A 22,430-nucleotide genomic window follows, 5' to 3' on the forward strand; every position below is an offset into this window, starting at 1 on the left:
GACACATTAACATAAGAAATATACAGACAGACGTATAGTTTATACAGAAATATATATGCACACACATTCATATTCACCCGCACCTGCGCTTGGCTTTCCTTTCAGGTGTCTGGGCATGCCTTTAGCTTGCAGCAGCCTCTGACAGGATTTAATTTCTCTTTTATTGCTCGGTATCTTTGGCCTTTTCCCCACCTGGAGAGAGCAACACCGTAACATTACTTATACCTTGCCAAGCCCATTATGTCAAATGATATGATTAGAGCGGTATGGCCTTTTATGAGAGAGGAGGGGAAACAAAGGCTTGTCTGTGGGAATCTCCGCGAAGGACTGTTGTAATTACTCGTCACACAAGACACTGTCAAGGTCACGGATGAATGTGAGGCTTTTGACACCCAACAACTGTATTTTTTCCCTTTCACAGAGAGCAACAATGTGCTGATGGTGTTACTTTTGAATAGCAACCATGCAGTATAGATTTAGTCTTTGATAATACAACAGTGTCCTAAAATGACGGCAGCGCCTGTCAACAAGAATCAGTCTAAACTGTTCAAGAGATACAAAAACACTTCACTGTGTGAGAGCGTGTGTGTGTGTGTGTGGGGGGGGGGGTGTTCACCTGGTTGACTGGCTGCCTATCACATTCATAAGAGGAGGTTAGGGTTACCATCTTACTGAAGTCATTCCCACAGTTACGTAACTTAAAGACAATGAACCCGCGATGAAGAATTTACTGCCCCATCATAATCATGCAATACACAGAGAAAACAATAAGCTTCTGTTCCAGATATTATGAAGAATTATGAAGCACCAGTTAAAAGCAGGGAGTCTTTCATACCCAGGTACAGTGATAGCAGAGAGGTTGCACTGAGTGACAGCACAGGTTGATCCATGCGTCAGGCAGTCTGAGCTGCACTGGGTTTGAACTCTGGGGAAGAAAATGATATGACGGGGCCTGGTAGCATGAAGTGACTGTATTGTCAATATTTAGCCTAATGTATTTGCCACAACAATCCTACATAGCCTAAAACAGACTTTCCTGGGGTCAGTGGGGTCAGAGGAACATCAAGAGTCTTTAAAAGGGTTTTTAAAAGGGTGTAAATCTAATTTTCAAGAGGGTCATGACATATTACATTTTACCGAAAAAACAAACAACAAACAAAATAAAGAGAAAAAACTGTCGAATTCATAATATTTAAAAAAAAAACTTTAGGAACAAGAGTAACTAGATTTCAGATGAGAAAAAAAGGCTGGTTTTGAATAATCCAAAAGAGGTAATAGATTTTATGTGTGACGGTAAGTTATTCCACTCAAAGGGCGCCTTAAAACAGAAGGCTTTTTTTCATCCTCGTTTCTATAGAGTGTATTAATAAATACATTGAGGCATATGGCTGTAAAAATGGCTTCAAATAAACTAGAGAGGGTACAAGCACTTTTTTTGTCCATATCAAGTCACATTTACCAAATCCAGAGGGCCTGAGAGTTCTTTAGGATGTGCTGTTGTCAAACAGGGGCCCACAGTCTCACTTGCATACTTTTTAGGCTGCTTCTTCATGAAAAACTTGCTTTGAATTCCACACAGAACGTCCAAACACAGCGATGCCACTTGCATTTATCAACCTGACTGCATAAAAGTTCCATAACTGTAATCGTGGTATTTGCACATTTATATGCAGAATAACCAGCATTTTTGTGGCGGTCAGTATGCAGTTGCTGCATGTTTTACTGGTGTTACAGTGCACACAAACCAAAAAAAAAAGCTTTATAACAATACAGTGGGGATTCATAATATGTCTGTGCTACTGGAAAATAAATTCATAGTAATCTTATCTGTATTTTTCAGCCCTTGTGCTTACTTTAAGACTCTGGTAACATTACTACAGGTGGTACTCATTGAGTTTATAGGGACTTTATGATACTTCTGGTACTTAATTCCTGTATAAGTACTTTTTAATACTGCAATAGGGACTTAAAACTACGATACACAATGGGAAGCTTAAAGTAAGTTTGTTGTTAATGGTATTTTGTATCCCCAGTAGTGCAATAATATTGCTGTGGATGCTCATGGTGTATCAGTAATTGTATATGACCTATATTAAAATGTATATTGTGTGTGTACAGAGAGAGAGAGAGATGCAACTCAGACTATATTAAGATACGCGGACTATCCACTCACCGTCAGTTTGGTTTCATTCCTCCTCACCGGCCAGACTTGCGTATGTTATGTGGGGGAGAGAGGCGGGACCTCGCAGCCGGGAAGGGCGTTCTCTTTGCGGTCAGACCGGGCAGAGTCATCCCGAGGGGTGGGTCCTCCGGCAGCAGAGAAGGAAAACCCACCTTTTTTCATTGTTAAGGACGCGGTGGAATGTGATGGTTTGATCTCAGACGGGCCAGGGAGGGGAATATCCGAGAGGAAAGGACCGACGAAAGTGATTTAGGGAAAAGGGGGAAACCAAAAACGCAGTCCCACCTCCTGCCGCCTCCAACTCTCTGCTTGTTTCTGAAAATATGTGGATGAACTTGTCCTCGCCGTGTCGGCAGCAGCAAGTCCTACCGTCCGCATGAACTCGAGCCGTGTGAAGTTGTGGATTTACCGTCGCGTTTTTCTGACCCGGCGGTGGACCAGCTGAGGTAAAGTTGGAGTCTTTATTTTTGAGTGTGTTTTGGGTTGAATTGGGAACATGGGGACAGGGGGTTTCGGGGCTCAGACAGCGGCTTCCTGAGTTGGACCCAGTCAGTCGGGACTGCAGAAGTCTGAACTGCGGCAAGTTTTTCAACCCTCCTCCTCCTCCTCGTTCTTCTTCTCCTCCTCCTCCTCTGCTCGTTTAGTAGCCAAAATGAAGCATCTAGGACTGCGGCGAAAACCTCAGGTGGTTAAACTGTAGCGACCACGTACATCTTATTGTGTTAACACGTCGCAGTTTTTACAATGTGTCACCTATTTGGCGGCATAATTGTTACATGTTTGCGATTCGCTCGTGTCTACGCACTCAATAACGTCGGGCTTTTTCATATAGCCTGGGTTACTGCACAGCAAGCTGTACTCCAGAACAGGGGCTTCATGAAAACCTTAAAACATCGACGTATTGGATACAATGCTCCTGACATTCATGTAGTCTTGTGTTTTGGACACTAGGGTAGTATCTTGTGCGCCGTTTCAAAATGTAACTTGGATAATCAAACTGTAATTCTGCCTATTTCTGCAGTCGTTAGGAATATTTATGAATTAAGTTGAAATGTTTCCTTTTCTTTTGTTGACATTCATTATCAGCCACATGAGTTAGCATATATAGACTTTGTACCAGACTGCCAGAAGGCTACTGTTCTGGCCCTCCTTTTCCTTCAGGATATAAGGAGGCATCAACACTGTGTTTACCCGTACACACAAATATATTTCCTACATAAGAGTATGTTTACAGAAATGAGATACTGAATGATATGTGGTAGATATCTAGCTACTGCAGTTGTTCTAGTGAGGTGGCATACACGGTACAGGATATTGTGTGGCCTAAATATATTTTGGGGTTAGCTTAATCACACTTGGAGCACTATAAAATGTCAACTGAGCCCAAAAGTCACAAGGACACACGAATAGACTAGTGGAGGACATACACAAAACACTCAGAGGATATTCTAGTGATTTTTACATTAGGAAGGAGACTTGAACACCACCTGTATTTAGGTCTTTAATCTGTTGAGTTCACTGTTCAGTAGTGCACATGTTCTTGTGTGCAGGGGTCAGTTTTTGGATGATGGACAGCCTCAATGTAACCACCAAAAAGATCTAAATCAGTCTTGGATCTAGTGCTTTAAGTTAGTCTGAAAACCAGTGCCGAAAATGAATTGCAAACAACAATTTAAATGATTAACTAATAGTTTAAAAATGCCAAATATTCTCTTATTCCAGCTTCTCAAATGTGAGGATTAGTTGCTTTTCTCTGTTTATGTGACTGTAACGTGAATATTTATTTGTTTTGGACTGTTTATCAAACAAAACAAGGAATTAAAGATGTGTCCTACAGCTTTGGGAAACTGTGATGGCCATTTTTCGCTTTTCTTTGGCATTTTACAGACCAAATTAATTGAAGTTGACACACTAAACAGTAACTAAAAATAATCGGAACTTGGATTATTACATGTTATTTGTTAAATCAATAAAGAGTGTTGCAAGACACGTTTGTTCTGTTTGAGTATGTGTGCGTGTTTGTTTTCCTTTGCATGAGGTGGAATGTGTTGTGTTGCGTAGGCCACACATGTATGTATGAAACTTAAGGTGGCAGACCTCATATTCTGAACAGTATGTGCCCTGTGCTGCCTCACCCGAACAGTAATGGAGGAGTGTGTGTGATTGCATGTGTCAACAGCAGAAAAGGTAGTTGTAGTGGTGGAATACTGATCTGCCAGGTGGGGCTCGTAAAGAGCAGCACAGGGAGGGAAGGAGATGGAGGGGACCTGCCTTGACCTGTTTCAGACATAAAGGAGACAAAAAAAATCACTGATGACTTTCCAGTAAGGCTCTGCCTCCCAGCCAGCTGTAGTTTATACCAGCTGAGCTACCAGCTTGTGCTGCTGTGAACCCACTTTCTTCCTGGACTCTGCACAGGAACTTTCATGGCAGCTTGTCACGGTGGTAGATGTGTGAACAGGGTTTCCTATGGTATTTCTTTTGGGGGGGGGGGGATTATGATACCGCATGTGGAGGGAATGTCTGCAGTTTGTGCTGTCAGTTGGGAAATGTTGGGAGAAATGCAAAGGGAAAATTAAATGAGAGTACCAGCAAAGTGAAGAGTGAGATGTCTAAAATGTCCCTGATTACTGCTTGATCCATGCATTTACAGACTTGGGAAATTATGCTCCAATGTCAGGTTTGGTTGCATTGGCTCTCAAGAGGGATCACCCCCCCCCCCCCCCCTTTTTTTTTTTTTTTTTTACGTTCATCCCAGTAACTGAACATGATTGCTCAGTGCAATGATAGCTGTTCATGTTGACACAGTAGGAGTGCCACCGCCGCCACCACTTGTGATCTTGATGCCGACAAGTGAAAGTTACAGAAAGACAGAGTTTGCACCATGTCCTCTCCAGGAGTTGTCGCCTGCCATGCAAAGTAATAATCATACCCCTCACTCTTCTTTTTATGACCTGGGCTATACCACGCATGATTGGTTTTCCACTCCGCAGAACGCCGCGACCGCCCTATGAAACTGCCTGCACTGCTTTGGGTGAAACCGAAAACTAATCATTATGGGTGTGCAATAAGGGTAATTATCAGACTAAGCACTGGACCTGGGGATTACGGAGTGGCTAAATGACTGCTCCTGGGATTAAATTAAAATATTGAGGTTTTCTGCCTGGGAGAATCAAACCGCTGGGAATGTCAAACCCAGCCTGTCGGTGATGGTATTACTGCCACTCCGCACATCAAGGTTTATGCACAGGGCCCCTGCTGTTGGTGTAGCACCGTCACATCAGTGTGGAATTACAGTACGTGGACATTGACGTCAGCTGTTGCAAGTGCATGATGCAAATAAGAATGGATATTGTTATTGCTTAGTTGGATGGAAACCCATATTGAGAAATAGTCCGATATTATTTCAGTCGTCAACCTGTATCGTTATCAAAATCCACAAGAAAAAAACACAAAGTGGAGGGAAAGTTAGCTAATTAAAACATAATACTAGTAACAAACCATGTAATATATAACAACTACCAGTTATTTTCATTATCAATTAATCTGCCAGTATTTTCTTGATAAATAGATTAACTATTTCGTCTATGAAATGTCAGAAAGTAGAGAAAAATGGCCATTTTGATTTCCCAGAGGTGAAGGTGATGTAATCAAATTGCTTGTTTTTAAATGAACAACAGTTCAAAACCCCCAAATTCGTAATTTACTAACAAATATGATAATGATATGATATTCTTCACATTTGAGAAGCTGAAACCAGCAAGTGTTTGCAGGAAAGATGACTGAAATGATTAACCAAATATCATAATAGTTAAACAGACAAAATAGTCTGTCGCCCAACTAATCGATTAGTTGTGAACATAAGTTAAAATGTCAGCGTAGCTTGTTTGTTCTCAAAGGAATAAATGGTAAAAAGAAAAGTCAGCACCCACATGAGCAGACGAGTAACATATATATCCTAATAGGCTGTAATGGATCGCTCAGATACAATCTGGACAGGATGGTGTTGGTGTTGGTTATTATTAGTGGTAGACTAGGGCCTCCTTGAAATAGTACAGATGAATCGTGGTCTCTTAGAGGCTCGTATTAAAGCCCACACACAGCCTGTGAGCGTAGATCCTTTGTCAGTGTGTGTATGCGTGTGTGTGTTTTGTGTGATAATGCAATAATGGGCTCTGTATCCGGGACAGAGGCTGCTGTTGACAATATGCAGGCCAGCTGGAGTTGCTGTCTGTCTATTAGCAGCGTTGTAGGAGGATGGCTTAATGCCATATAGTCGCCTAAATGAGGCCGTGTACTATATCTCTGGAGGGTGTTTGTTGGAGGTAGGAAGTGCTGAAACAAATAGTCGATTAATCAATTAGGCAAGCGACCGAAACTATTTTGACATTCAATTTTTCACGCAAAAATTATAAAACATCTTCTTCCAGCTTCTCAATTGTAAGGGTTTTATGCTTCTACTTTGTCATACAAAACAATCAATTTGAAGACGTCTCCTTGGGCTCTGGGAAATCATGACGGGGCATTTAATAGACGAAATGATTCGATCAATCGAGAAAGTAATCGATCGTGAAAACAAACATTAGCTGCAGCCCCAGGTGTAGGAGCCTGCATCTCAACTGCTTGTATTGTGTGTACATATGTGTATGTCCGCATATTTAGGCTCCTCTTGTCACTGTGTGTATGTGTCTAATGTGTACAGCCATCAGACTCTTTTGAGTTGGTTCTTTTCCAGACCTTTTCTAACCCTAAACGTCTTCCCCTCTTCCTCCTTTTCACTCTCTTACCTCCCCTCTTCCTGCCTGACCTCCCTGCCAGCTTTCTTTATCAGTGGTGGGCCAGTGACAGGGCAGGGCTCTGTGATTTCAGCTGGAGTTCAAACTACTTGAACCGTGTGTGTGTGTGTGTGTGTGTGTGTGTGTGTGTGTATGTGCGCGCGCGCATGTCCATTTTCCTCTGTGCTGTTCCCAGCCATGTCAATCTGTCATCGGATACTAGAGTCTGAGAGTGTCAATCACTCAGCGAGTAGTAGCCAGAAGTACATCTCAGCTCCAAGCGTTCACACGCCTCGCTCAGGCTCTCATGAACACACACGCTGAGCGACAGAGCAACAATTATGTGCTCTCACTCTTTAAGAATTCCATGTCAAAGCGAGAATGAATTCTGTTCATACAACTTCTTCTGCGTGTGTGCGATTGTGAATGAATCCCCCCTCGTTAGTCCTCCAAAGCGTGCCAAACAGCTTCCTCATTACCAACTGCACTGGTGGGCTTTCTGTCCTGTGGTGGTGGCGTGGTCACTCATTGAGGCCTTGCCGCTCTGCTGTGCTGCAGGTGAATGTGAACCAACAGTTTCATCACAGAGATCTGCTCCAACGAAAGCTGCAGGTGCACATGATAGTGTTGTGTCCTGAACGTTGCAGCAGATGTCCATGATAACACAGCATTGACTCTTTTTTTTCTCCATGACAACAGGTGGAAAAACGTATCAGTTAGGTGAGAAAATCACTTAATCTCTTTCCAATTCTAACCAGCTCATTTAAATGATTGTATTTCATCAATATGCCAGATTTGAAGTGAACTTCTGTATTGTGCCTTAGTGTACAGTTTAACAAAGAAAGTTTCTAGATAAAGTCTATATATGTAATTTTATTTAGATTCATATACTGTATATGGTGATTGATAACATAACCAGACAGAAATGTCTGTTTTTGGCAAATCCCAGTGAATTAAATGCCTAACAAATAGAGGCGCTTCATCACATTTTTGCATTAATTTCCTACATTTCCCACAATGTTGTAATGCACCCAGAATTGTAAAGGAAAAGCTACCTTAGCATGAAGAATATGGCACATTTTATATTGTATCATGGCATATATTGTCATATCAGCCAACCCTTCATGAAATGGATAAGTGATAACCCCTTTTTTGCGGGGGAAACACTTTTCTTTGCATTGTAGGGCTTCGAAGTTAGTCCCAAACAATAAATACAATGTTTTACCTTCAGTTTTACCTTAACGTAAGCTTTTCTGGCTGTATGTAGGATCTTGTGTTTTTGTAATTTGTGTCCTCAGCAACATTGTAAGATTGTGTAACCAAGACTCCTATTTGACCAGTCAGCCAAACTGACATCTCTGGTATTTACTGACCTGTAGAGGATTGTATTGAGTTACTGGGTGGTTACCAAACCTGTTACATGGTGGTTATGAAATAGGAATGTTCGTGGCAAATTAGGCTTTTCTTAAACGATCAACTTTGTACACTTGGCACAAACTTTTGTTCAGAGCCAAAATCTCTGCCACTGAGAGGCTGACAATAATGAGTCATTGAGTTTGAGGAAAAACGTGTGTCTTTGAAACATTTACTGTAACTTCACTCAGACCTCTGCTCCGCTGAATGACACATTTCCACTTCCTTGTATTCTTTTATGTGTGACAAGCTGCCAAAGCCAGTCAACTTAGCAATTTTGGCAGACGGACATTGCCTTTCCTTTTGTCATTATGGAGAAATCTTCACAGCTCAATGGAGAGCTATAATTGTACGATCCCAATTATGTTTGTAAATCCTTTTGCTATATATGTAGCTGGAAGTCTAAAAAGTCTAGAGGATAGCATGACAGCATATATACGACCTTTCCGTTTCTAAATTTACCTTTGGCTCTGTAAATTATGGTATGTTGCCTGAGGAGTTCAAACCTTTAAGTAGGCTAAAACATGTGGCTGTTAGAACACGAAACCTGGAGAATTGCAATTTGGGGCATCTTTTATGACAAATTATAAGACTGGCTCAGATACTGGACGCACTGGCTCAAAACAAATGTCTCCAATGCTCCTCTTCTCCTTCTCACTTCTCCTCAGGAGTTATCCATTGGTTGTAATGCAGACCTGCACCAAACTTCCAAACTGCCTCCTAGCGCCATTTTTCAGAAATTGTAATTTATGAACACCCATCGCCCCCAAAAGCAGGCAGCTGCCCTGCTGTTGACCATGTGATGGTTTTAAAGCTATGGTAACTGGAGAGGGGAAAAAAAACTCATCATCTGGTCTTCATTTTGGCTCCCCATCCACCATTTCCTTATCGCACGTGGGCAGAGACAGACGTTGTTAGCGGTGAGTCCGTAGATGCTACAACAGAATGTAATTTATTGTTTGTGGCACTTTTGATTGATGATCTGGTCTTGAATCCAGGGTAAAGATAACTGTGAATCAATTAGTTTAGTCTTCAGACTTTACTCTAAAGGTTTCTCATATGAGTCATCCTCTTGAAGTCATGTCTGTCTCTTTGTCTTGCTTTTGCAAACAGTAACATCTATCGTGGATGCGACCTCACTGCAGCTTGTTGATAACCTGTTATCACAATAGATTTCTATGAATTTTAGGTTCTTACATGTGAATCGTGACTTCTTCTGTCTGTCTTTCAAGCTGTCTCTTCCTCTCACCCCCCCCCCCTCCCCGCCCTCCGTGCTGAGTGCCAGTTTATTTAGCAAAACACTCCTGCCAAGAATGTGTTTGTGGCTGTTAGATATACCCTGATAGCTGCAGGTGATAAGTCCTGTAATATTTAATCTGCGGTCTGGCCAGGCCAGCTACCCTGCATGGCTGGAGTTTGGACCACATTGACTAATAATGTGGGTCACTCTGCTACTGTGTTTGTGTTTTACATGCGACACAAGTTTCCTCTTGGTTTTGGTATTTTTTTTGTTTTTTCGAACTGGTTCCTGTGTGGGATTTAGATTTCTGTTGGACATTTCAGCCTCCAATAAGTTGTTTTACAGAAGGTTCCCTGTGCGCCTGTTTTGTTCCTACACTGTACAGGCTCCTCAAAAAATGGCTACCTTGCCGATCCTGGAAGAAAAGAGGAAAGAAGTGCAAAGGAAACAGACTTCAAAAACATGTAGGAGGCACAGCAAGGCAGAGAGAGGGAGGGAGGGGAGAAAGGGACGTTTTAACAGGGAAGAGCTAAAGTTAAGACATTTCTTGTAAATTCCTCAGCCACACTATTTTTTTAGGTGTTCTCCTCCTCAACAGGCCAATATTTCCCCTCTCTCCTTCCAACTGTTATCTTGTCTCGTTCCCTCTCTCCCTCTCTTTTTGCCTCGCTAAAGAGGAGAACCACCCCCCCACCCCCTCACCTTTTCCTGTCACTCCCCCTTCTCCCGCCTGGTCCAGGAGTATTTTTGGAAGTTAATGAAAAGAGAAATCTGAACCGTTTACCCTTAAAAGGCATGTCTGGGTCAGCTGGGTCCTTAACATTTTCTATGTGAGTGGGTCATCTGTGATTGTAAGTATGCGAGCGTTCTGTGCTGTGTACAGCACAGGAATGCTGTGGGTTGGGGGACTAGAAGGGAAGGAGGGTGGGCTAGCAAGCAGACCTACGTCTTCAGGAAAGGGGGGGGGGGTCAGGGGCATATTTGGCATATTTCAGGAGCCATTCCAGTCTGGTTCAAGATGCATTCTTCTTCCTAGAGATCTGGCTGAGCAGCCAGACAGACGATGATCAAGGGAGGAGAAGAAAGGTGAACATCACGCTCTACTTCCTATCAGTCTCATGATGCTGGTGGTGCAAGATGGCACCGCAGACTACACATACCTCGCTTTGATGGAGCCAAAGCTAAAAAAAGCCACTAACACAGGTGGCAAAAAGATACGAAAATACCACCTCATGCCACCTACACACTGACACAGATGTCTATAACCTCAATGATATCCATAAAAGGCTAAATGTTGAACCAAAGTCCTTCACCCAGCAGCAGGGTTTGTGTGTCTTGGGTACCATCACTACAATTTAATGAGTGTTTATATGCTGAGAGCTGTAATATGTCCCTTTCAACTTCTCTTCCGTGGCATTATAGTTACTGCTTCTCTCCCCTAGAATTTATGATGTTTTAGCCTGTTATTTGCAGTCGGATGGCTACTGACTGACGTGACAGCGGTTGGCAGGAGTTCACTGTGGCGGTACAAGTCCAGTGCTCAGCAGAGGTCGGGTTCATCACGAGGTCTCGAGTCTGTGTCGAGGGCCCGGTTGGAGTAGAGTGTACAGATCTATCCCTGACCGGCCAAAACTTCTTTGTTTAATTCTAATTATCTCTGAACATAACAGCAAAATGTTTCCTTTATGTTTTATACAGTCATGGCCTGGTAATCGTGTTGATAATAGTGAAATCAATATGGCACTAAACTGAACGTATAAAAGAGCAAACAATTATAATATCAAATACTTGGTGGGTGCTTACTGTCCTGACTCTGGTGCTGCTGTTTCTGGGTGAGGCCCAACATCAAATGTGGCTGCTGTCTGTCTTGTGCTTTGATGTGTCTGATGTCTCTTTATGTTTTGATCTTAGTAGGAACATGTGCATTAGGGAACCCCCTCCTCCAGGAAAAAACCTGAATAACTGAGTGCAGAACAAATGCAGATGCTTACAGAATCCATGGACTGATGAGTATGAAAATATGAGTCACTAGATCTCAAGCCAGTTGAAAACCTGTGGGAGATTCTGGATCAGTGTTTTAAATTGCACTCTCTACGTCCATCATCAAAACACAAAATGCGGGAACATCTTTTGGAAGAGTGGTGCTCATCAAGTAGAGCTTGAGGATTTGTACTCTTACTGAGTCTTACTGAACTGAGTCTTACTGAACATATTAAACTTACCTGGCCACCTGTTTGTGATATTTGAATAGAAAATAGTTAGTCAGAGAAATTAGAGTATAATTAATATGTAACTGATAAGAATTAAACTTCATTCTTGGCTCTGACCAGTTGCCAGGCAACCAGCTGAGACTCCAGGAAGTTACTGTTTCTGACCAAGAAATAGTCAGACACAGCACTGCCTGTAACTTAGCATTTTTACACTTTGCTTTCTGTAACAAACAAGATATAACTTGTTAATTGGTCTTTTTCATTCACTTCAGTAAAGGAAGTTGACTTAAAGAAAATGAGGGAAAACGAGAAAGATGGACTTTGGACTAGTGATACCTGTGTCAACATCTTCAAAAGAAGCATTCATAAATTCACTTGTTGATGTACAGTGTAGCCGTGGGAGTGTATGTTTGTTCATTGGTTCAAATGGTCTGTCTTGTGATGCTCAGGGCTCGTATCTCCACCTTGACTGTAAGAGGGATAAACACACTCTCACAGCCACACGCTCTCACTCTCACACACTCCTGTCTGACCTGTTCTAATCCTCGGAGCTACAGGGCGGCTCTCAAAATAAAATTCCTCCGACAGATTATTTTTCTTGTGATCAGAAAATATACATGTTCTCAGAGAGAGGAATGCTCAGACACCATGGCGACCGGGCGATTGCTCACTTCCCCCTCTTCTGTTTCTCTCGTCCTCGGCTGTTTTGTCTTCTGTGCTCTGTTTCTGCTTAACTTTATTTTTTTGTTACTTTACTTATGTGCTTTGTAGACAGTTGTACAATAGCTTGGTAAATCTAATGAACTTTGTCACAACGTTTTTTCATGTATATGACCTTTTATCTGACTTTTCTAAGTCCCTTTAGTGTCTGTCTGTCCTTTGTTTTCACCCACCCTCATTTAATTCTGGTAAGATGTTTTTCTCCTTTCCCACAGCCACCCCTCCCTCCGTTCATCCGTCCGTCCATCCATGTATTAGCAAGTCTGGTTTTAGGAGCTTTCATCATTGTGGTGCTGATGCATGCAGACCCCGACTGCTAGGCTATTTTCAGCCTCTCTTTCCCCTCCTCTGTACCCTTTTTTCCCCCCTCTCCTCAGCTTTGGTTTTATTTTGGAGGAGATCTCTGCACTGCTGCCTTTTTGTAAAGGGCAGCTGAGGGCTGGGTTGGCTGGTTTTCCCCTCCATGCCAACTTTGCTTTTGGAGCTCCTTCTCGTGCTAGCTGTCCCGACCAGGGGAAGTGAAGCAGCACAATGCGAGCCACGGCGAGGCCATAAAAATAGATTGGCTAAAGTGCAGCTTTTAAGAGACAAACTCTTTTTAGTAGTAGTAGTAGAAGAAGAAGTTTGGCCGAGTAGAGCTGCACCAAACATTTTTTTTCTACTTTTGTTTGGCAACTAATGGTATAGAGACCAACAGGAAACAAGGGGAGACAGAAGGAGTATGACATGCAACAAAGACTACCAGGCTTCCAGGATACCCCACTAATGATTATTTTAAGTGATTTGATTTGTTAAATTGTCTTTTTGATTTCAATTTTTTAATTGAATAAATGGGGAACACATTCCCAGAGTCCCTGTTTTGTCCAAAGCCCAAAAGCATTACATTTATTACCGAAAAAAGCAGAACATGTCATGTCAAATTTGAGAAACTGTAAACCTCAACATTTTGGCATTTTTGCTCGACTTATCAATCAACTGACTTATTGTTTCAGTACTTTAAAAATAGTCTTGAGTCACTGGAACATTTCTGTGTTAACCTTAACACATTGGATCACTCGCAGTGATTACACACACACACACACACACACACACACACACACACACACACACTGTACTTTTCATTAGCTTAGAGTGAAGCAGAGAAACACACACAGCGACTCAGACTATGTGCGAGTCATCGGCTCCCCTCCGGTGGTCCCTTCATCACTTCTTTTCTTCTCTCTGTGCGTCACTTTATGGCTAAATGTCAGCTAACATTTGGATGACTGTTTAACAAAAGGCACCATTTCACCAAAACGTAGTAAATTCTTAACCTATTTATATTTATACTTTCTTTTCTGTTGTGATTTGTTTTATTGATCAGTTTGCACTCATCATCAAATAACACACTTTTACTTGGTATAGCATTGAATGTCTGGCTCAACCACAGTTAGGTTCAGTGTTTGTGTCTGTGCATGTGGACACATTCAGACACAGGAGCCTCACAGGAATCCCATAACACTCCCAGGTCCCTGAGTGGCTCATTTGTGCACTGTGGAACATTGTGAAATACCAGGCATATTTTATGATCCAACCTTCAGCCGGCTCCCTCTCTTTCTCCCAATGTCTGGGTTTATTTGTGAAGCTAAGCTGGTCTGGCCATCTGCCCCCCCCCCCCCCCCCTTCCCTCTCTTTCACTCTTCAGCAGAATATTTAAACATTGCATTTTAGATGATGCCTTTTTTTCACAGTAACTTAGAGTGAGTGGGTGCAGCATGCTGCTCAGGCGAATTTGGCCAAGGAATCAAACGTGAACTTGAGGCCATGTGATGATTTGCAGAACATCGTTTGTCGCCCTGTGAGAAGTTTGGGTTTCTATGTGGCTAGACATGTATGTATATGCTTGTATGTGTAAACTCTCTGCTTGTGGCCTTGACAAACAGGCCTACCACATGTGGCTGTGTGTTTTGACTGCCTGGGCAAACAAGGGTACAGCAGAGCTCGATGCCCGTGGCAGTGAGTGACTCTCGCCCACCCACCTGGACACACTCGCTGTAGTTTTTACCTCCTTGTTTTCACCCTCTAGTCATACATTTTTTGCTTCTCTCTGTCTAAACCTCTTCAAATCGTTCTCTCATCTCTACTTGTCTTTAACATTCTCACCCGCTCTCTCTCTCTCTCTCTCTCTCTCTCTCTCTCTCTCTCTCTCTCTCTCTCTCTCTCTCTCTCTCTCTCTCTCTCTCTCTCATATCTCTTTCTCTTCCTCTCTTGCTCTTTCTCTATCTAGGTGTGGACTGCACAGAAGAATGCAGCTAAATTAGTGCTTTATCTGTCCTGTCAGCCAGCTGCATCTCCACTCCCAGCCATGCCAAGCATTTGAGACACAATTGACCTTAAAAGGAAACAATAGCGGCCTATCAATTCTGCTCTGCCAGTCAAGGAATGGCTCACTCCTGCATGGGCAGGGTCCAGCTCGCACACACAACACAAGTGTTTGGAAACTGAGAGAGCAACATTGGGCTTTAGGGAATTGTGACAGGTATTTTTCGGTATTTTTCACTACTTTCAGACATTTTAAAGACCAAACAATTAATTGTTGAGTTTACATGCTCCTATATTGTTGAGCTGTGTAAGACAACAAAGGTGTTCTGTGACATTGCTAGTTGTCATATTACTGTTGTTGTGTAAATGAGAAATAGTCAACACTAATCTGTGTAGTCAGCAATAGTGTGTGAACGCCTCTGCTGTTGTTTGTGCAACAGGGAGGGCTAGAGCGCTGTAAGTCATTAGATATTAGAACAGGTTCTGCAGGTTCACACTGAAGTTAAAGAGGTGGATCACTTTGTGTCTGACAGCTCATCAGCTTGTAGAGAAAATTCTTACTCCACCTTGACGCTCAGCTGGAATGCAGATAGCAGCAGTAGGAATGCTGTTCGCAGTCTTCAGTGGCAGCAAATTAAAAATCAGTCTTTTACTTATTCTTCTCTGGCATATTCCCTCCTCCTTTCTCTTGTTAGCTCCCTCTGTCTGCTACTTTCTCTGCCTCTGCTTCCTGTCCGTCCCCATCTTTCTCCTCTCTGTGTATCTGCTCACTCTTTCTGCCTCTTCCCTAGTCCTTCTCTCTCTCTCTCTCTCTCTCTCTCTCTCTCTCTCTCTCTCTCTCTCTCTCTCTCTCTCTCTCTCTCTCTCTCTCTCTCTCTAGGCATCCTGTTCACTGTGTTTGATTTGGGCATTCCTTTCCTCCCCGAGCAGACAAAACAACCCCAGACCTCTCTGAACTGCAACCCCCCCACACACACACACTCACACACACTCTCCCTCCTGCTAATCACACACAGGAAATGGGCTCCCATGCAAACGAGGCCCGCCTGGCCAGTGGAACCCAGGATGGAGTTTCAGGCCTCAAAACGTTCTCCAGTGGAGGAAATTGAACATGATCTCTCTCTTCCCCCTTCTTTCATTCTCCCTCGTTTCCTCTCTTGTTTTACTCGACACGGTTCCTCTGCCCTTTTTTTTGTTTTTGACACTCTTTTTTCCATGCTGCATTTGAATGCATCCATTTTGCTGCGAAACATTGCCATTCAGACCAACTAATGGACACATACAGAGCTTCTCCTCCGTGTGTGTGTGTGTGTGTGTGTGTGTGTGTGTGGCCACTGCATGTGTTTGAAAAGTGTAAGCCTAAGTGCTCAAAAGCATACACTGATAACTTATCAACAGCAGTCCATTATATGTGTGAGAAGACCGTACTCAAAGATAAACATTACATGATAAAATGTTGTATGTAGAATGAAAGGGGATTTTGAAAAGCTCTGTTTAACACTTCAGAGTTTATACTTTCAGGTAAGGAATATTGTGTTGCTTTGTAATGGTAACGCACTGACTGGACATGTATTGTGGGCCAGGACAAGGAGTGCAAGATCGATATGTCTACAGAAACGTATCTCTTTGACATTGATGCAGACGTGTACTGACAGATAATCACATCACATATTGAAACAGATTGTACAGGAACAGCAAGCTTCCTCCTTCAGTGCAATGCAGAGTGTACTAATGTGAAAAAGGACATAACACAAGTGACATTTTAGTTAAATGTCACAAGATATCTCTCTTTGAACTTCATATGATGGTTAAAACAATATAATCATTACCAGAAGAGTCATGAAACAAAACCCTGGATTTAATTTGGTCCAGAACCAAAAATGCACTTAGCAGCTCTTCACAGAATACCAATTTACTGACTCTTAAAATTATTAAAGGTTGCTGTGTTTTGTTTTTGGTAAAAAAGGATGCACTGATTGTATTTATTTGGAGTGATAGCTTTTACTAGACATCTGTATAAATACCAAAATACATAAAAACAACCATCAGATAATCAAGATATTAAGGCTGGACGATAAGTCAGTATCTATATACATTATCAATATATATTTTCAGTAGACTCATATTGTGATGATCTTATAATGTTATCTTGTGTTTGGTGTACAGTGGAATAGTCAGTTTGATTATTTAAAATCAAATCTTGATGCATAGATCCTGGAAAGTATGCTCATTATCAATCATAATGATTTCAGCTACTGTGTATGTGTATGTTCTACCCATGACACATATCTGAATGTAAAGTGGATACAGTGCTGCTGGAAATGACGCTTTGGGAAAAAAGTGTTAATCGAGGTGACGACTGGTTGTTCAGAGACAGATTCAGACTCTGGAGGAAGTGCCACCTCCCACTGTTTCAGTTTATTCTGCTGAGTAACGTCATGAATCCTCCCCAACCTGACATACTGTGTGCGTGAGGGGAAGCGAGTGGGAGCTTGGGATGAGAAGGAGGCAGCTGTTTTTAGTTTTGTTTGGTTACACACACACACACACACACACACACACACACACACACACACACACACACACACACAAAAACACAGACAAACATGTGGTCTCTGTATTTGGCGTCTTCTGGATTGCAAAGAATGTGTTAAATCTAATTTGTAAAATCACATACTTGCATTAAAATCACACAGCACACAAAATAAGCTGCATTTACACATTTGGTTTAGCGCCGTGTAGAAGCGTTGTGTAGTGTGAGAATGTCAGATGATTCCGCAAAACCTGTGTGCCGGTATCATGCCGCTGCCTTCATGAATTTAACATGACAGAGCTGAGTGCAGAGCAGCAGGGCTGTCTGTTCCTACACATCTTTTCTTTACAGGAAGGAAATAGAGAGGATGACACAGACAGGAGTTGAGAGTGGCAGCAGCAACGAAAAGACTGATTCTTTCTGTCCATCAGTAGCTACTTACATGATCAAAGTGTCTCTGAGCACACCGCTTGCCTCTGCTTCTCAGTTAGTTTAGCCTAAGTCAAGAGAGAACTCTCTTTCTGAACAGTTTACAGATGACTGTGAAACTGAAACTTCATTATTTCATGCTTTTAGAGCCGAAACAATTAGTCTATCAACAGAAAATGAATCCGCAACAGTTTTGATAATCGATCAAATTCTTTTTTGAGGCAGAAGTGCCCAAAATCCAGTGGTTCCAGTTGCTTAAATATGAGGATTTCAGATGTCTTAGTCTTTTTGTGGTGGTAAATTGAAGATTCTTTGGGTTTTGGACTGTTGGTTGGACAACACAATCAAATTTAAGACATCAAGTATGGAAGGCCAAAGAGGCCAAAAACACATCTGACATGTGAAGTAACGTTGATAACACGTTGTTACCATGACATGTTAGCTGCATTTTCCACTATTTTGTAACATTTTATAGATCAAATGATTCATTCATTCAATCCATAATGACAATAATAAATATATTTTTTTATGCCAGTTTTTACCATTTTTTTTCATTTACTCTGTTACAGTAAAAGTCCTAACGTGCAGGTGATAAGGCCTTCTTACTTGCTCATTCTGGAGCCTTTAAACGTCTCACACGATCTTCATCAGCAGCAGCAGATGGAGTTTGCTTAGTTGTCATGAAACTGTAGATGTTCAGACTTTCCAGTATTCTGAGCACCTCTTGGAGCACCTCTGGCATAAAAGATGAGCTCGGTAGTTCATTCTTCATGTATGTTTCTGTGTCCTGTTGCTGCTTACAGTTCACAGGAATGTTCCCTTCTCCTTCACCCCTCCCTCCTCCTCGTTTCTCCCCCTCCCTCTACTTCCCTCTCTCATCCTTTAAATTCAGTCCAGACTTGAGTCTTAAATCTGGATTCTCTGTGCTTAACCAAACATATGGAATGCTACTGTAGTGGAATGCTCCAAGTCTGTGTGTGTGTGTGTGTGTGTGTGTGTGTGTGTGTGTGTGTGTGTGTGTGTGTGTGTGTGTGTGTGAGTGTGCGTTAACCATGCACATGTTTTGAAGCAGATGAGAGCTTCTAGGATGATGATGATTATGATAATGGTGCATGTGTGTTTGTGTTTGTGTTTGTGTGTGTGTGTGTGTGTGTGTGTGTGTGTACCAGTGCCTCCCCAGAGAACTGAATAGAGCCTTCTGTTGTCGTGGCCAAACACTGGTTGTCTGCTCATGCATGAGTCTATTGCAAAGCCTCCGAATGCGTCCCATATCTGAGCAGTTAGCTCATTCTTAGCCCGTTAGCTTGACTGTGAACGATCTCCCCCACAGTGACTGCATTGTCAGCCCGGCCGCAGGCTCGGGGCCTTGCCAACTGCCAAACACAACAATGGTGAAAGATGGCATGAGTGTGCGTGTGTCTTGATATTATGATGACCAGTGAGTCCACTTTTACCAACCTTATGCCCTGCTTGTGTGTTTTTTTTACCACAGGATGGAGACTTTGGGAAGAGGAGCTTAAAGTGGGACAGACAAAAGGATGCATTTAAAATGTAAGTTATGCCTTCCTGTGTTTTGGGTAATGTTGATGTATTTCTTTCCTGTTTGTGCATGTTTGGGTTGGCTACAAAAGTCATGAATAAATAAAAGGCCTTGAAATCCAAATCCAAATCCAGAAATAAGTGAAAGATTTCCAAATTTCCATATTACTCTTTACGTATTACTCTAAAGCTCTCTCAGAGAGTGAGATAAGAAGACTGATACCACTTTCATGTCCATGTGTTAAGTACGGAGGTGGAGCTGGGAGGTGATTAGCGAAGCTTAACATAAAGACTGGAAACAGGGGGAAACAGCTGGCATATTCCAAAGTTAAGAACTACATCTCTAAGGCTCACACACTGTGTCTTGTTTGTGTAATCTGTACACAAAAAACAGTGTAATGTAAAAATGACAGTTTGTGGTTTTAGAGGGAGTTATGTAGAGTTCCGTAACAGTTTATCCATCTCCCTAGTACTTCTGTACAGAGCATTTCCAGTTATAGCACTGCTTGTCTGGCAACTTTGATATGATGAGACAAGACTCCGGGAAGTCACTGTGCCTGGCTGTTCACCAAGAAATAGTAACACAACTTTTTTTCACGTTAGAGATAGCCAGGCCAGCTGTTTCCCTTTGCTTCCAGCAGCAGGGAAAAAAGCTTAGCATAATGCTAAGCTAAGCTAATTGCCTCTTCACGAGAGTGGTGTAGATCTATTCCTAAACTTTTATTGATGTCCTTTTTCTTATAGTGACGTTTAATTCTGTGTAAAACGAGAAAGGGGGCAAAATTAAAAAGAAAACCTTTCTTAAACCTAGAGATACCTTAGCTGATAGCTGATCTGTGTGCAAGTGTGTGTTTGTCTCGTATCAGGTCACCCAGTCAGACAAAATCAAATGTTTCCTCTGGCTCCCTTCACTTCTCCCTCTTCCTTCACTCCTCCACCTCTCTTCTTGTTCTTCTCCTCCTCCTTTGCCCACCTTTTCCTCCCTTCCTCTCCCCCTCCGCCTCCTCCTCCTCGCCTCTTCCGCCCCTCCTCTGCTCTTTGTGTGTCAGTTTCCTGTTGGGCACAAACGCCGGCGCCGCACTTCCTTCCCTGTAGCCTGAAGTCACACAGGAGTGGCACACATACATGTATGCTGTACTGTATGTACTGTGACATAACATATGGGTCAGTGCACTCATATGCATGCAACATTCACATTGCTCTGTGGGACAGCAGCTGGTGTGTGTGTGTGTGTGTGTTATCAGGCCAGGTTAGTCAGCAGAGACAGTTTATGTGTCACTGTCTTACCATGTCTTACTTGGCTGTCTGCTAACAATATGTTGTCAATATGTGGCCAAGGCGTGTTCTGTGCGTCCTCACTGAGCTGTATTTACATGCGTTTATTATTCCGGATGCTAATTCATATCCTGTTTGAGCTGAATTCATCATCGGAAACAACGAATACCATGAAAACCAACAGGAAAAGGAGCTTCTCTTGTCAGTATCCTGCTACTAAAGACACCTCACAGTTGTATTTCGGTTTTCATAATCAGGAGCTTGATTTTTTATAACAGGGATGTCCTTGACTGTACATAATGATTCATACTGAAAGGAATAGTTTGACGTTTTGGGAAAAGAGTTAAATGAAAAGATAAATACCACATATGTCTGGACACTTACTGTGGAGCTTGAGCCAGGAGACAGCTAAGCTTAGTTTAGCTTAGCTTATCTTAAATGTCACACTTTTTCTTAAAGTGTAACTATGCAAGAGCCTCAAGTACTTTTATGGAGATTTTCTTTTGTTGTTTCTCCTGGTGGCGCACTTCTTGCTGTCTGCTCAGCTGTGTTGGCTGTTGCTCTTCATGCAAACTGCCTAAATCTTGTTCTTGAAAGTGAGACAACAAACAATGCTCACTTCCTGTGCACTAGAGGTCATTTCAAATGATATTTATTCATATCAGAATCCATGCTGATTTTTAAATTCAAGTGTTACGTGCTGAAATATTAAAGAGCGTGTGAGCACCTTTTTGTATGCTTCATGTGAAATGTAAAAAGCAGCTCCGCTTATCAGTTGTTTTTGCCTTACTTTAACATAAGTCTAACTTCTTTGCTGACTTACAGTAACAAGACGATCTGTAATAACTGTATGATTCAGTATGCCGCTATCTCTCCTCAGATATACAACTTCATAATTTTGCCTCCTGCTCTCCTCGTCTCCTCTTCCCTCCCTCCCTCCTGCAGCCAGTGCTGCATTCCTGCTGCAGTAATCCACTCTGGCAGCTACCTGCTCTGCATTCTGTGGAGTCACTCCCTTCATCTCTCTCTCTCTCTCTCTCCGCCTCGTCTGTTTTCTGTCTCTCTATCTTTCTTTACCTTACCTTGCATTATCACATGCAGTTTGCCCTGCACATTTGCTTCGTCTTAGCTTTTCTTTTATGTTTCTTCCTCATCAGAGAGCCACTGAGGTCTCCATTCAGCCGCAGCAAGCAGCTAATGCCAAGACTCAGGCTGATGAAGCACAGCCAAGCTCTGCCAACCAAGCTGTGTGTGTGTGTGTGTGTGTGTGTGTGTGTGTGTGTGTGTGTGTGTGTGTGTGTGTGTGTGTGTGTGTGTGTGTGTGTGTGTGTGTGTGTGTGTGTGTGTGTGTGTGTGTGTGTGTGTCTGTGTGTGTGTGTTGGGATGGGAAAGCAGTGAATGAGCAGGATGTCAAGCAGCCAGGCAGAAGGTTGAAGGGCTGTATGTTAAGAGCTATTGGATGTGTCTACGAATCGACAGTGTTTGTAGGCAGTTGTCGTCAGCCATCAGGCCTGGTAATAAGCCCAATCCATCATCACCGGAGAGTTTGATGATCAGCTGTCATCTCCTCCTCTCCCAGGACATATAAATGCAGTAGGAAGGAATGAGGATGAAGGGCAAAGGAAGGAAACAGAAGGAATGTAGGAATGGGGGGGTTGGGGTGATATTTAAAGGTAGAGGTCACATGAAATGGGGATGACGGTGACAGAGACCGATGGTAAACAGGAGAGAAATGCAGACGTGAGGAAAGAAAAGAATGAATAGTAATAAGATGGTGTTGTTCTTGCCCTTTACTGGAGGAAATGGCAAAATA

General features: G+C 42.5%; 1 protein-coding gene across 1 annotated transcript in view; it reads left to right on the forward strand.

Annotated features, from left to right (window-relative positions):
- Window positions 1–2,540: 2,540 nt before the first annotated feature.
- luzp1 (leucine zipper protein 1) overlaps window positions 2,541–22,430 on the forward strand; it is a 40,505-nt gene continuing 20,615 nt past the window's right edge. Inside the window, exons 1-2 of the mRNA XM_070920757.1 lie at window positions 2,541–2,628; window positions 19,296–19,354. The gene's annotated coding sequence lies outside the window, so the exon portion shown is untranslated. The remainder of the gene's footprint in view (window positions 2,629–19,295; window positions 19,355–22,430) is intronic.

The sequence above is a fragment of the Enoplosus armatus genome, chromosome 15 (assembly GCF_043641665.1).
Source record: "Enoplosus armatus isolate fEnoArm2 chromosome 15, fEnoArm2.hap1, whole genome shotgun sequence".
Taxonomy (NCBI): Eukaryota; Metazoa; Chordata; class Actinopteri; order Centrarchiformes; family Enoplosidae; genus Enoplosus; species Enoplosus armatus.